Source organism: Petaurus breviceps, unplaced genomic scaffold, assembly GCF_028583685.1.
Source record: "Petaurus breviceps papuanus isolate PSGF00001 unplaced genomic scaffold, PetGlider_PUasm1.0 38, whole genome shotgun sequence".
In the NCBI taxonomy this organism is placed as follows: domain Eukaryota; kingdom Metazoa; phylum Chordata; class Mammalia; order Diprotodontia; family Petauridae; genus Petaurus; species Petaurus breviceps.
Window position 1 is genome coordinate 54,703,129 of NW_027186304.1, and position 14,448 is coordinate 54,717,576.

At 39.2% G+C, this 14,448-nt stretch overlaps 1 pseudogene; it reads right to left on the reverse strand.

Annotated features, from left to right (window-relative positions):
- The window catches only part of LOC138170236 (bifunctional phosphoribosylaminoimidazole carboxylase/phosphoribosylaminoimidazole succinocarboxamide synthetase pseudogene), a 24,697-nt pseudogene extending 12,057 nt beyond the window's left edge, over positions 1-12,640 (reverse strand).
- Positions 12,641-14,448: the final 1,808 nt, after the last annotated feature.

The window sequence follows — 14,448 nt, forward strand, 5'->3', positions numbered from 1 at the left end:
CCTTCCTTCCTTCCTTCCTTCCTTCCTTCCTTCCTTCCTTCCTTCCTGCCTTCCTTCCTGCCTTCCTGCCTTTCTTCCTTTCTGCCTTTTCTTCCTTCCTTCTTGGCACTATGTGGTATTATAGTCAAAAGACCTGAATTTGAGTCCAAGTTCTGATGCCAATTAGCTATGTATTCCAAGCAAGAGATTAAAACTCCCTTAACCTCTGTTTCTTTACCTGCAAAGTGGAGATAATAGCATCTGGACTGCCTACCTTGCAGGGTTTATGGTGAGGAAAGCATTTAATAAATCTTACATTATTATGCAGATATTAATTATTATTCTACCTCCTAACCACCATGGAAACATAGGCAGTATATTCAAAGTGCCGAAGACCTATTCCCTCCCTTACTTAATTCTGAGAAACTGTCTCTCTGTTTGTAGAATCCAGCTTCAATGGTCAGGTTTCTGGGGACAATGACGCTCTTTATGAAGCATATAGTGTTCATCTCATTGCAGTAACTTATTTATTTGATTTTACATGCTTTGCTCTGGGGCTATGGTGACTCCATACCTTCCCAGAAGCTCTGACTTAGAATGGTCCTCGGAAGCCAACTCAAGAAGCCAGATCAAACCTGAAAACGAGCTCCCCCTTCAGGATTCCTGATCACATACAATTTTGTCCTGAGACCTCAAGAAAGGGGGAAATTACTATCAATTCAGATAGTCTCTTCCACTTTGAATTGACTTTGTTAAGGAAGCTTTTCCTTCCTTGTGTTGTATGTTATTACTTCCTCTCAATCACAATACAGTTTGTTACTGTTAAAAGCTTTGAGTCAGAAAGTGAGCTTCAGTCACATCCAAGAGTTCTTAAAGGGAAATACACTGGCTTAGAGATATACCAAAATGAGTGGAGACGGCAAGCACTCGGTATAAACAGCAGAACAGGAAGACAACATCCCCAGCCCTCCCTAGGACTTACGGAGTCGAGGCTGCTGTAGACACTGCACTGGGTTGCTGCTGCTGTTGCTTAGCTCTTGCATGCAACTACTCCTTCTTTTTAGTCTATAACTTGAAGTCCATGGTGCCCCTTTGAGAATTCCTGGGAGTGTAGGGGCAGCTAGGTGGGGCAGTGAATAGAGCACCAGCCCTGGAGTCAGGAGGACCTGAGTTCAAATCCGGCCTCAGACACTTAACACAAAAACTAGCTGTGTGACCTTGGGCAAGTCACTTAACCCCAATTGCCCTCCAAAAAAAAGAGCAAAAAAAAAAAAGAAAAAGAATTCCTGGGAGTGACTCAAATCCACCTACTGGTTAAAAAATCTCAGTAGTTCCTAGGACCAACATTACTTAGCATAGTGCCTGATACAAAGCAGGTATATAATAAATGTTTGTAGAATTTGCTTGATAAATATTATTTCATTTGATCCTTGCAACCACCCTGGCAGATAGATGCTATTATTATCCCCATTTTACAGTTGAGAAAAACTGTCAGACAAAGGTTAAGTGACTTGCCAAGGGTCATAGAGCTGCTAAGCATCTGAGGCTGAATTGGAATTCATGTCTTCCTGATTCCAGGCCCAACTCTCTATCCAGGACACCACTAGCTGCCTCTACAAATTCCAGGACATTAGTCAGTTCTTGTACACTTATTACATATGGAACTTAAATCTTCCTCACTGAAATTTCTGCTCCCACTCCTGTCATCTATGCTCAGGTAGAATATCTAATCTTTTAGTTTTCTTTAGGTTAAACATCTCTAGTTCTTTCAACCAATGTGCATATGACAAGGTTTTGAAATCTTTCTCTATCCTGAGGTACAGAGGATAGAGCATTAAGCTTGGAATCAGGAAGATTCATTTTCATGAGTTTAAATCCAGCCTCAGATACTTACTAGCTGTATGACCCTGGGCAAGTCACTTAACCCTGTTTAACTGAGTTTCCTCATCTGTAAAATGAGCTGGAGAAGGGAATGGCAAACCACTTCCATATCTTTGCCAAGAGAACCCCAGTTGGGGTCACAGAGAGTCAGACATGACCGAAAAAACCTCAACAACAGCAGCATCTTCATCCTGAATGTACTGAACCTCATCATCCTGAACATTTCATCTGAATGTTCTCTAGATTATTGATATTGATATCTTTCCTAAAAAGCGATGGCCAAAACAGAACACAATACTACAGATGACATCTTACCAAGGCAGAGTACAGCTTCCTTTGTTCTTCCCATTGCCTCTCTGTCAGACACAACTGAAACTACTAGACAATGGAATTCTGCCTTTAAAAGTTGTCAGAGGTCTTCAACTGTACATGGAAGCTGCCAAGCTATTTTTAGATCATATTGATTTTTTTTGGGCAGGGGAGCCACTGTGTGGGTCAGTGAGCAAGTCCCAGATCACAGAAGCACATTTGAAGTACAGCTTCTCTCTGTTAGAAGAGTCAATGTTATGCCAACCCCTAGTACTCAGATGGTGTGGGCTTAGAAATATTGTCCGAGGGGACAAGAAGAGCAGCTGGAAGGACTGAAGGTAGACAGTGATGAGGTTCATCCCCAGGGGGCCACTGTGGTGCATTTTTACCTTTTGGAAGTCTTGTTTCTTCCTGCTTTGGCCTCATCCACAGTCTGATGAATGAAGACAGCAGCAATGGCAGTTGTAGCTGTGTAATTGTTGTGTGTATTCACAACCTGTAGTTATGGATGGTCATAGGCGGCAGTGTGATGGAGTCGAATTAACTCTTGAAAGCTGATTGTTAAATTTTCTTTTTTCTTCCTTTTTTAAGAAAATTTTTTTCTTTTTTTAATTAATAGGATTTTATTTTTCCCCAATTACATGTAAAGACAATTCCCAGCATTCATTTTTTGAAAGATTCCGAGTTCCAATTTTTTTTCCCCTCCCGTCCCTCTCCATTCTCCTTCCCCAAGAAGGCAAGCAATTTGATATAAGTTATATATGTGCAATCATGTAAAACACATTTCCACATTAGTTATGTTATAAAAGAAGAAACAGAACAAAAGGAAAAAAAACCTTATAAATCCCCCTCCCTTCCAAAAGCAAAAATAGTATATTTTGATCTGCATTCAGACTCTATCAGTTCTTTCACTGGATATGGATGGCATTGTCCATCATGAGTCTTTTGGAATTGTCTTGAATCATTGAATTGCTGAGGAGGGTTAAGTCAATCACAGTTGATCATCACACAGCATTACTGTTACTGTGTACAATGTTCACCTGGTTCTGTTCACTTCACTCAGCACCATGGTGTTCATGTAAGTCTTTCTTGTTTAGCCATTCCCCAATAGATGGTATTGTATCCACTCAATTTCCAGTTCTTTGCCTCCATGAAAAGAGTTGCTATAAATATTTTTGTACATGCGGGTCATTTTTCCCTTTTCTATGATCTCTTTGGGATACAGACCTAGTAATGGTATTACTAGATCAAAGGGTATGCATTTTTATTGCTCTTTGGGCATAGTTCCAAAGTACCCCTCATTACCTTTGCCTTTGTGCCTTGAACTGCTTTAGTGTTTGTTGGTTGAACTGAAGGAAGAAGGGAATCTGAAATATTGTTTTAAAAATTTAAATTAGAGGCAACTAGGTGGCACAGTGAATAGAGCACCAGCCCTGGAGTCAGGAAGATCTGAGTTCAAATTCAGCCTCAGACACTTGACACTTACTAGCTGTGTGATCTCGGGCAAGTCACTTATCCCCAGTTGCCCTGCCTTCCCCCCTCCAAAAAAAAAGACAAAAAATTAATAAAAAATATTCCATTTTAAGTTCTGATTAGGCTGACTACAATGTTGGGCACATGCATGCTTCAGGCCCGCTCTTAGTTTTTGGTGGCATCAAACAATATTTCAAGAGAGTTGGCATCTATTAATTTTCTTAGATGGAGCTAGTAGTTAGCCACCAATTGTAAATACAGAAAAGAAAAAGAAGCATTTTTACTTGAAAATCAAGTGCACAATGGCTTGTTATATGCCAGATAGAAGGGGCCTTTCATAAGAACAAGCATGGAAGATTATATCTTGAGCCTTTCAATATCACTCCATTCATAATCAGCAATGCTATTGTGCTCATATTGTGGAAAAAAACACAAACTCTTGTATGTGGACACACAAAATGGCATTTTGTGCTAACTGCAAATTAATTTCTATTTTAAAAATGTGTATGCCCTCTCAGCTTACCTGTTCCTGAATGATGCCTTCTTACTTGCAAAATTTATGGTTATAAGAATGAAGGGCACATAGGAAACAGATTCTTTTAGACAATGGTGTCAAACTCAGATAGGAACAGATTCCTGTGGGCCATATATTAACTTAGAAAACCAGAAATTAACATTATCTGTGTTGTATTTTACTTTTATTCACTTTGTTAATCATTTTCCAATTGCGTTTTAATTAGTCTCTAGTAGCACTCCAGAGTTTTGCAGTCCAATGCTCAAGTTAGACACCTCCTCTTTAGATTGTGAGCTCCATGAGGGCAGGGACTATACCATGTTCATTTTTGTAGCTCCCCTACCTTCCTGTACAGTGCCTTGCACAAAGTGAGCATTTGTTAAATATTTTTTTTTACTTCAATTGAGTTGTGATCTTTATAATACTCTGAATAACCAAGGAATGGTTGGTGACTTCCCAGTTAGAGTATTACTTCTCAGCCTATTTAGATCAAGAGGAGGTAGAATTTCCAAAGAAGTTAGAAAAAAAGCTCTCATTCACATATTATATTACTGAGAATACAGGATATTTACGTTGTTCTACAGTATAACATGTTGTTCATTCAACATGTTTTCCATTGTTGGTTTAGAAGCCCTTGCAGTGACATCATTGTGGGAATAGTTTTTTTTTTTATGATTTTATTCTTTTCAGGTTAACACTGCTGAAATTCTGAGAGGCCCCAAGTAGAGAATTGTACTCATCATAGAATGGTCTGAAGAAAGCTAAGGATAACTGAACCTATATAATTTCCAAATTCATACTATATTATGATATTGTATAAATATATAAAGTCTATTTTAATTATGTTTCCGATGGAAATATTCATAATTTGGATTATTAGAGTAGTAATGGTAGAAATGAGATTTCTTACTTCTTAACTTTGGAAATGCATCTAGTGTGTATATTCAGTTTATGGTGAAGTGATATATATATATATATATATATATATCTGAAATTCTTTAAAAAGGATGTAACAATTTGATCTCAGCAAGAAAAGTCACTAAATCATTCGTTCTCTTTGATACAGCCATCTCATTACTAGGCATTTCCCTAAAGGAGGTCAACAACAAAAATAAAGACCCCAAATGTATAACAAAATATCCATAGCATCCTTTGTGGGTGATGAAAAACTAAACAACTAAAAACTGTAAAACCAGGTGCCTATTGACTAGGACAGGAGTGGAGAACCTGCAGCCTTGAGGCCACATGTGGCCCTCTAGGTCCTCAAGTGTGACCTTGTGACTGAGTCCAAGTTTTACAGAACAAATCAAGTTTGGATTTAGTCAAAGGGCCACACTTAAAGACCTAGAGGGTCACATGTGGCCTCAAGGCTGCAGGTTCCCCACCCCTGGACTAGGGAATTACTGGAAAAATATAAGGGAGTATTAATTACTATGTTGTAAGAAACAACAATTACGAGGAGCTCAGAGAAACAAGGGAAGATTTTTATGAACTGATGCAGGCTATGGAGAGTAGGACTGGGAAAGGATTATACACAATACCTATAATAATGAAAATGAAAACAACATCAAAATGGTACCAAACTCAGATTAATTGCAATGAATAATCTGTACTCCAGATAATAGAATAGGGAATTTGTCTTTTATCAGTAGAAAAGTAGGGGTTTATGGTTGTGGAATAATGCATATACTATCAGATAAAGTAACTTTGTTGTTTAGATTTTGCATAAAATTTTGTTGTTAGAAATAAGGATTCAAAGAGTAGCAATAAATTGGGAAATGATTCTGATGTTTAAAAAGATAGAAAAGGAAGTTGTTAATTGGGAAATAAAGTGAAAAGGACAAGGCAAGGTCTTTCTCTTATCTCTTGTGTAGCTGAGATGGTTAAGAGCAGAAGTGGGAATGAGTGAGGTGACTAGCTTCACCTTCACTATAGTAATTTTACACACACACACACACACACACACACACACACACACCAGCAAGGTGACAGGCCAGAACCCTTCTAATCCTTTTGTGTTGGGAGAATCCACCTTCTTCTCTCTTACCAGTCTCCTATGGTAACCCTTTAGGCACACTTTACATGCTCAAAAAGCCTTTGTGAGGCCTGTACAATAAAATACAACTCCCTCTGGCATCTGAAGCCCTTCACAATCTAGCCCCAACCTATCTTTTAAACTTATTTCACCTTAGTCACCTCCATGGACTCTTTACTTGGCTCAAACTGGCTTACTTACTGTTCACCTTCCACAATGTTCTCTCTCTCTATGCCTTTGAAGGCTGACCACACATCTGTGGTTCTACTCCCTCCTTGGTTCCACCTCTTAGAATTCTTGTCTCTGTGAAAGGCTTAACTCCAGTGAGACCTCCTGCATGAGGCCTTTCCTGATCTCCCAGTTGTTCTCTTCCTCCAGTCAACCCCTACTATTTCTATGTACTTATGTTTCTTTCCAGTAGAGTTATAAGCTCCATGAGGGCAGGAAGTGTTTTATTTTTGTCTTTTTTGTTTTTTTTTTTTTTGGGGGGGGTTAATTTGTTTATTTTTAGTTTCCAACACTCATTTCCATGAGTTTTTTTTTTAAGCAATTGGAGTTAAGTAAAGCGGCTAGTTATTCTGTGTGGGTATTAAGTATCTGAGGCCAGAACTGATCCCAGGTCCTCCGCACTCGGCCAGCGCTCTTACTGTGCCACCTAGCCGCCCCATACATAAGATTTTGAGTTACAAATTTTCTCCTCGTCTCTTCCCTATTCCCCACCTCAAAATAGTGATTCTACTGAATACCCCTTCCCCCAATCTGCTCTCTCCTATATCCTCTCCCATATCTGCTCTGACTTTCTAGCAGGGCAAGATGGACCTCTATACCCCAGTGCCTGCACATCTTATTTCCCAGTTACATGTAAAAAACCATATTTTTTTAACATTTGATTTTAAAACTTTGATCTCCAGATTCTTTCCCTTCTTCCCTCGCCATCCACCCCTACTGGGAGGAAAAGTGATTAAATATAGATCATACATGTGCAGTTACATAAACATTTCCATAGTAGATATATTGTGAAAGAATGACTATATTTCCCTCCATCCTATCCTGCTCCCCGTTTATTCTATTTTCTGCTTTGACCCTGTCCCTTTTCAAAATTGTGTGCTTCTAACTACCCTCACCCCTAGTCTGCCCTCCCTTCTATCATCCCCCTTCTTATCCCCTTTCCCCCTACTTTCCTGTAGGCTCAGATACCCAATTTAGTATGTATTTTATTCCCTACTTAAGCCAAATTCAATGAGAGTGAGGTGGACTCATTCCCTTTTGTCTTCCTGTTCTTCCCATCCATTGTAACAGTTTTCCCTTGCCTCTTTTATATGAGACAATTTACCCTATTCTATCTCTTCCTATCTCCTCTCATTATATTCCTCTCTCACCTCTTAATTTTATTTTTTAGATATCATCCCTTCTTCTTCAACTGATCCTGGGCCCTCTGTCTATGTATACATGTACACATGTATACAGATGTATAGACACACTCACATATGTATTTATATGCACATATACCCTCCTATATAAATATATATATATGTATGTATACAAACACACACACACACACACACACACACATATATATATATATATATATATATATATATATTCCCTTCAACTATCCTCATACTGAGAAAAGTCTCATGAGTTACAATTATCGTTTTAACATGTAGGAATGTAAATAGTTCAATTTTAGTAAGTTCCTTATGATTTCTTTTCCCTGTTTACCTTCTCATGCTTCTCTCGCTTCTTGTATTTGAAAGTCAAATTTTCTATTCAACTCTGGTTTTTTCATCAAGAATGCTTGAAAGTCCTCTATTTCATTGAATGACCATATTTTCCCCTGAAACATGATACTCAGTTTTGCTGGGTAGGTGATTCTTGATTTTAATCCTAGCTCCTTTGGCCTTTGGAATATCATATTCCAAACCCTTTGATCCCTTCATGTAGAAGCTGCTAGATCTTGTGTCATTCTGATTGTGTTTCCACAATAGTAAAATTATTCCTTCCTGGCTGCTTGTAATATTTTCTCCTTGACCTGGGGACTCTGGAATTTGGCTATAATATTCCTAGGAGTTTTCTTTTTAGGATCTTTTTCAAGAGGTGATCAGTGAATTCTTTCAATTTCTATTTTGCCCTCTGGTTCTAAAATAGGGCAATTTCCCTTGAGAATTTCTTGAGGGATGATTTCTAGGTTCTTTTTTGATCATGGCTTTCTGGTAGCCCAATAATTTTTAAATAATCTCTCCTGGATCTATTTTTCAAGGTCAGTGGTTTTTCCAATGAGATATTTCACATTGCCTTCTATTTTTTCATTTATTTGGATTTGTTTTTTAGTATCTTGGTTTCTCATAAAGTCATTAGCTTCCATTTGCTCCAATCTAATTTTGAAGAAATTATTCTCTTCAGTGAGTTTTTGAAATTCCTTTTCCATCTGGCAAATTTAGCTTTTTAAGGCACTCTTCTCCTCATTGTCTTTTTTGGGCCTCTTTTGCCGTTTGAGTTAGTCTATTTTTTAAGGCATTATTTTCTTCAGTCAGGTTGTTGTCTCCCTTTTCATGATTTTCTTGCATCACTCTCATTTCTCTTCCCAGTTTTTCCTCCACTTATCTTACTTTTCAAAATCCTTCTTGAGCTCCTCCATGGCCTGTAACCAGTTTATATTTTTCTTGGAAGCTTTTGATGCAGGAGTTCTGACTTTGTTGTCTTCCTCCCATTCCATACTTTGATCCTTTTTGTCCCCAAAAAAGGATTCTGTGGTCTGTTTGTGCTTCCTCTGCTTGATCATATTGCCAGTGAATTACTTGTCTTTTGAGCTCTTTGTCACAGTAGAACTCTGCTTGCAAAGATGAGAGCTTTGTCCCAAATCACTGGGATTTTCACAAATGTTGTCAGAGATCTGAGGAGGGTACCTTCTCTATAGACACTACCCTGGAAAACTGGCATTTATCTCCCCAGGGCCACTGCCCAAGAAAGTGACCCAGATCCAAGCAGGTCAAAGCAAGAGTGATTACCCTCTGAATGGTTGCTTGGTCCCCCTACAATCTGTAGGCCAGGAGCTCATGAGGCAGCCATGTGGTAGATGCTGCAGCCTCTGCCACCTCTCAACCTGGGGGCAGGGTCTGGACCATGCCCTTTCTTTCCAACAGAGATCCAGACTGACCTTTTACTTTCTTTTTGGTGATTATGGGTTAAAAAGCCTTGAGGCTCATACAGCACTGTACTTGACTCCCAGCGTGCTGTGATGAAACCTTCCTGTCAGCCTGCCAGGCTGCCTTCAGTGGGAGATTTGTTTCTCTCCGTCACTTTGTGGGTTCTGTAGCTCTAAAATTTGTTTAGAGTCATATTTTATAGGTATTGGAGATGGTTGTGGGGGGAGGTCACAGAATTTTCTGCTTTTACTCTGCCGTCTTGGCTCCGCCCCCACCCCAATCTATTTTTGTCTTTTTAATCTTCAGTGCCTAGCCAGTATCCAAACATATAGTGGGTACTTAAATGCTTTTTAATTTGAATTAAATTGTTTAAAAACATCCAGGTGGGGAAGCAGGTACACCAAAGGGGAGACTTGAAGACTTTTGAAAAGGTTAAGGTCAAGTTCATGTAAACTCACCAACAAACTCAAAGTAGGCTTTGGGTACTACCTGTTTTTTTGTTGTGACAAAGAGGTTGTATAGCAGTGGCAACTAAGCTTCCTGACCTTATTGGAACCTATGCCAATAGTTATAGACTTGTGGAATCTTGTATCTTGGAGAGTTCTCAGTGGTCTTTAGTTCAATTTATTTCCCCCAAGAGCAACCACATTACAGCATACTGACAAGAGGACTCTCTGCTTGGAGATCTCCAATGAGGGGAGGGTCACCACTTTCTAAGGCAGCCCAATCCATTTTAGGTGCTTCTGTTAGGGAGTTTTTCCCATCATCAAACCCGAATTTGCTTCTTTGCAGCTTCCATTCATTTTCCCTTGGTTCAGACCTCTGGGGCCAAGTGGAACCAATCTAATGTATCTTCTACACAATAGGCCTTCTTATACTTGAAAACAATAATCATGCCCATTCCCCTCCCCCAAATCCCAAATCATCCTCAGTTCTTTTATGTAATGACTTGTGAGGTGATGACATAGGTTCAAGACCCTTCACCATTCTAGTTGCCTTTCTCCATGTATATATATGTATGTCCTCCTGTATGTCCAGCCTATCAATATTTTTCCTAACCTGAGGCTCCTAGAACTCAACACAACACTTTGGGTATAGGCTGACTAGGGCAGAATATAGAGGGTCTATCATTTCTTTATTCCTGGAAGCAATTCCTACATATCTTAATGCAGTCCAAGATTGGAGTTGATTTTTTGAATGCCATAGCACACTCACATTTATGTCATACAAACTACTTTATTTATGCTTCCTCCATCTTGTTTTTGCAAAGTTTATTTTTTGTATCAAAACATAAGACTTTACATTTATCTCTACTCAATTTCATTTTCTTAGATTGTCTAATATTCTAGTCTTGAAGATCCTTTTACATTCTTACTCTTTTGTTCAGTATGTTAACTATCTCTTCCAGTTTTCTGTCCTGTTAGATTTGATAAGCTAGCAAGTGGCTTTTGCTCTGAGACATCCAATGAGGAAGAATTCATCTCCTCCCAAGGCAGCCCAAAATAGTAGCTCCATTTGTTGGGGGAGATTTTCCTGATAGCAAAACTAAATTTGCAAACCACTATGTCATTGTATATTTATATAGTATGCCATTGGGCAGCTAGTTGGCAAAGTAGATAGAGTGATAGACCTGAAGTCAGGAAGTCTCATCTTCTTGTGTTCAAATCTGGCCTCATATTTGAACTGTGTAATCCTGGGCAAGTCACTTAATCCTCTTTGAGCTTTGTGACCCTGGGCAAGTCACTTAACCCTGTTTGTCTTAATTTCCTAATCTGTAAATGAGCTGATGATGGGAATGGAAAACCATTTCAGTATATTTGCCAATAAAAATCCAAATGACATTATGAAGACTTGGGCATGACTGAAATGACTGAACAGCAATGAAGACCTGAGTTCAAATACAGACTCAGACATTTACTAGCTGTGTGGTCCTGGGCAAGTCACTTGTGTCTGTTTGTCTCAGTTTTCTCATCTGTAAAATGAGCTAGAGAAAGAAATGGCCAAGAATTCCATAATCTTTGACAAGAAAACTCTAAATGGGCTCTTGAAGAGTTAAGTATAACCAAAACGACTGAACATCAACTTGCCATTGTATATTGGTATGTCATTGATAACACTATTTAAAAGTACAAGGCAAGACACAGAATACTAGAGCATTTCATTAGATATGTCCTTTCAAGTTTATATTGACAAATTATTATTGTTCATATTATTTAATGGCAGTTCAAGCACTAAATAATGTTGCAAAAAAAACGAAGAGTCAGGAAATGACTCATTAATGATTTGGAAATCATTTCTGAATCAATTATCTATGTACAGTCAGACCACCAACTTGTTAGAGCAAAGGTGAAGATGAATGAAAAACTAGGAAAAAGAATAAAAATGAGATTAGTGGAAAATTTTAAGCAATTTTGCCTCCCAAAATGATGGGGAAAATGAGATTGAAGAAAGTGGTGTAAAGGATGCCATTGGAAAAAAGATGTGACTGGTGAAAAATGATAACCCAGGTCACATTGAGAACAAGGCACAACCCTCAGAGAGTCTTTGTGCTTTACTGCTCTCTGTGCAAAGGCAAGAGAAGGTCTCCCACCTGTTCAGTGGATCCCCTTTTTTGAATTTATGGAAGGACATGAAAAAGAATGGCACAAGATGGGCAGGCATTTATGGGTTATGATTTGCATCTCACCAAAAAGCATCATCTGTACGATTACTGACATTGATGAGGTTGTAGATCCTTTGGAGCTTTCTAGTATTCATGAGGAAAAAGAGCATATACATTCAGAAGTAATATACAAAATGAAGGTGGCCAGAAGTACATTTAAAATGCCCCCAAACAAAAATACCCTTTCCCTATGCCAAGTATTATTTAAAAACTCTGCCAGGTTTCCTAGTTCTGCCCTGCCTGCCTGTAGGCCCAGAGTTGCTGCCTAAAGGCCTCCCCACCCCTACCTACCTCCTTGGTTTCAGGGAAGTCTCAGCCTAGGGCTCTGTTATCTGTCTCTGACTCAGCACAATGGAATAATATGGTATTAGTTGTTCTAGTCTGAATTTCAGTGGGAAGGCTTGAGTCTAACGACAAGAAAAACCACCTGTTGGATCCACAGTCTGAAATGATCTGGATCAGGAAAAGCAAGTCTTTTACATAATCACTATCTTTTTAAAGTAACCACCCGTCTGAGCCCACATCCTCACCAGTGTGGCTGAGTCAGGAGGGGTTGGGCCAGTCCCCTGGCTCAGGAAAACTCCCAGCATGTCAGAGCTTGGTGGCAGGATGCATTCCTGGGCCCTGCCTTGCTCTGACATGTTGACGGTCAGCTGTACTGGTGGAAAAGAAGACATTTTGTAATAAGGAAATGCAAATCACATAAACCAGTGAAAGCTTTTCCACCACCCCCATAAACATAATGTCCAATATCTCACCAATTGTTCAATAATCAAGTGTTTTAAAGCACCTACTATGGGCTCAACACTTGCCAGGCACTGGATATACAAAGATAAGGATAAAAACAATTCCTCACCTCAGGACCTTACATTCGATGTGGGGAGACAACATGTATGTATATGAGTATTTATGAAGATACTCCCTAAGATATTCCCAATACAGTTTTCTTATCTTTTTCATTTTTCCCTGATAGGGCCCAGTTTAAATTATGTGATAATATTAATAAGAGCTAATATTCATATAGCACTTTTAAGTCTGCAGAGTGCTTTACAAATATTATCTCCTTTTATCCTTACGACAATCTTGGGAAGTAGGAGCTATTCTTTCCATTTTCCAGGTGAGGAAACTGAGGCAGATAAGTCCCTTGCCCAAGGTCACACAGAGTGTGTGAGGCCAGATGTGATCTTAGTTCTTCCTGACTTTAGGTCCAGCTCTCAATCCTCTGGGCCACCCAGCTGCCTAGAACACTTAAGTGCAATTCATTCTCACAGAAATCAAATAAATAAGAATGTCATGGTATACCCTTATTAATTTCAGCAAATTGAAGGACACTTTTCATTTATTTTTCAGCTTGGTGTCAGTCTTACTACTAGAATGTTTCCTTAGAGCTTAATGAGAGACAGTCCCTGGGGCTTGCAAGGTCATCTTAAGGCCTCTGTACCCAAACAGTTCAGTTCATTGCAAGTAGGGCTAAAAATCTGAAGAATTATTTTGAGCCAAGTTTTCATGATTAATAAAATAAAACATCTTCCCTCTTTTAAATACTGTAGGTTCTAAGAAGAGAGTTGCATGAGAGTACAGGAAGTTCTCAGTCCCAATTTATTTCTAGGCTTGCCCTTGCCTTGTTAGGGGCAGGCAAACCAATGGATTTCTTACTGTGGTGAGAATGTTTACCTCGCCACTAGCCGCAGGACATCTTACTCAGGATGGTATTGAATTTTATTTGGGTTTCTTGTAAACTATTGTTTTATTACCCTGACCAGCTATTGGATCTTATATAAATAATTCTCAAGAGTTCGTTCTGGGGTTTGCACTGTGTTTGTAATGGTTGCCAAGGGCACTTAGACTGAACAATACAAACTGTTTTCATTGGCTGATTACCTCTGAGGGGGTCACTACACAAAGGAAGAGAAATTGAAATCTCTTTTGGTTACCTAGGTGGGTAATAAAACACATAGTCCTGCTCATTTTTTGGGCTTTCCAGCTCATCCAAGCCTAAACCCAGAAACCCAGTGGCTAGGCATGAGGACGAACTAGGTTGTTACTCTAAGAGTCAAGATGTGTCTAAAAATGTTCCTTTCCCGGTCATGTCTTTGGATCATGTAGATGTCCTGGGGGTTTCCTCTCTTCAAGCCCCTCAAACCGCTCCTCTCTTTACCTTAGCTTAGGGCTTTGCTTTCTACTTTACTGGTAAAATGGAAGCTACCTCTTGCAAGCTGCCTCTTGCAGTCTGGCACTCAGTCCTGCTACTTGACTGAAGCTAATTCCTTCATGATTACCTATGAGCTCTTAATTACTTAATCTTATAATTTTTTTTCTCAGTTTCTGTTCCCCTTGATGACACTTCTCAGCCATCTCAAGGCCATGCTGCTGGTAGTGTTCTTCTTCCAACTCTTAACATAAAGAGACTCCTGCCCCTGCAGCTTTGGACTCTGATCAGTGAATTTGC